The sequence below is a fragment of the Suncus etruscus genome, chromosome 8, assembly GCF_024139225.1.
Source record: "Suncus etruscus isolate mSunEtr1 chromosome 8, mSunEtr1.pri.cur, whole genome shotgun sequence".
Lineage (NCBI taxonomy): Eukaryota > Metazoa > Chordata > Mammalia > Eulipotyphla > Soricidae > Suncus > Suncus etruscus.
In genome coordinates this window covers 75989142-75990150 of record NC_064855.1, presented here as the reverse complement: position 1 = coordinate 75990150, position 1009 = coordinate 75989142, and positions in this window count along the sequence as shown.

Genomic DNA, 1009 nt, shown 5'->3' with positions numbered 1-1009 from the left:
TATGGACTTGTTAACAATTTTGATTCTTGCAGTTTGTAAACACAGAAAATGTTTTCATCTATGTGTGCATATTTTTATTCATCAAAAGGTTGAAATGTATTCATTAAATTTAATTATATGTAATTTATTTTTGATATGTTACATAATTTTCTCAATTTCTCTTTCTAGTAGTTCATAGTTGGTATCTAGAAGCAAGTAAATTTGCTTTGTTTGTTTGTTTGGTTTTGCTATTGAGGCCATATCTGGTGGTAATCAGGGATTACTTCTGATCCTACTGTCAGGAATTACTCCTGGAGGGCATAAGGAATCATATGGAATGACAAGGATAGAATCCTACTCAGCCATGTACAAAACAAAGTCACTACCACTCTACTATCACTCCTGCCCAACACACAATTTGCATAATAATTTTTTTGTCCTTAGATTTTAAGGTGGCATCTTTAAGACTGCGTCTACTACAAAATATATTGCAAGTAGAAAAAAGTGTTACTTGTTTTAATTTGTATATGATGGTGGGTGGGCGATTGGGGACATTGGTGAAGGGTGGTCTCAATATTGTTAAAATAGGGCCGGGCGGTGGCGCTAGAGGTAAGGTGCCTGCCTTGCCTGCGCTAGCCTTGGACGGACCGCGGTTCGATCCCCCGGTGTCCCATATGGTCCCCCAAGCCAGGAGCAACTTCTGAGCACATAGCCAGGAGTAACCCCTGAGCGTTACCGGGTGTGGCCCAAAAACCAAAAAAAAATATATATATATAGTTAAAATAATTGTTTGTTTAGTTAAATGCCTGAAATTACTATATTATGAACAACTTGGTAACAGGATGTTACAATAAAAATTATAAAAATAAAATAAAAGCTTTTTAAAAATTAGAGAAAATTAACACAACAACAATGAAAAAGGTCTGGAAAAGCTTCTCCAATGAACAAAAATGAAAATAAACATATGAACTATAAAAGTTGAAATTTGGACAAAAATTTCTACCAATTTTCTATAATAGGCCATTTATAA